The sequence below is a fragment of the Arachis duranensis genome, chromosome 10 (assembly GCF_000817695.3).
Source record: "Arachis duranensis cultivar V14167 chromosome 10, aradu.V14167.gnm2.J7QH, whole genome shotgun sequence".
Taxonomy (NCBI): Eukaryota; Viridiplantae; Streptophyta; class Magnoliopsida; order Fabales; family Fabaceae; genus Arachis; species Arachis duranensis.
The window spans coordinates 64,395,478-64,396,061 of NC_029781.3; the positions used below are offsets into that span (position 1 = coordinate 64,395,478).

Below are 584 nucleotides of genomic sequence, written 5' to 3' on the forward strand. Positions count from 1 at the left end.
AAGCATCTCTATCCCTGCCATTGGAGCAAACAATTTTGAGCTTAAGCCTCAATTAGTTTCTCTATTGCAACAGAATTGCAAGTTTCATGGACTTTCATTGGAAGATCCTCATCAGTTTTTAGCTGAGTTCTTACAAATCTGTGACACTGTCAAGACCAATAGGGTTGACCCTGAGGTCTACAGACTTATGCTATTCCCTTTTGCTGTAAGAGACAAAGCTAGGATATGGTTGGACTCACAACCTAAAGAAAGCCTGAACTCTTGGGAAAAGCTAGTCAACACCTTCTTGGCAAAGTTCTTTCCACCTCAAAAATTGAGTAAGCTTAGAGTGGAAGTCCAAACCTTCAGACAGAAGGAAGGTGAATCCCTCTATGAAGCTTGGGAAAGATACAAACAATTGATCAGAAAGTGTCCTTCTGACATGCTTTCTGAATGGAGCATCATAGGTATCTTCTATGATGGTCTGTATGAACTGTTCAAGATGTCATTGGACAACTTTGCTGGAAGATCTCTTCATCTGAAGAAGACGCTTGCAGAAGCTCAAGAACTCATTGAAATGGTTGCAAATAACCAATTCATGTACA

At 40.2% G+C, this 584-nt stretch overlaps 1 non-coding gene across 1 annotated transcript; it reads right to left on the reverse strand.

Annotated features, from left to right (window-relative positions):
* Positions 1–319: 319 nt before the first annotated feature.
* Positions 320–427, reverse strand: LOC127743537 (small nucleolar RNA R71). Its single transcript, XR_008004925.1, has one exon. It is a non-coding gene; the product is annotated as a small nucleolar RNA R71 (small nucleolar RNA).
* Positions 428–584: the final 157 nt, after the last annotated feature.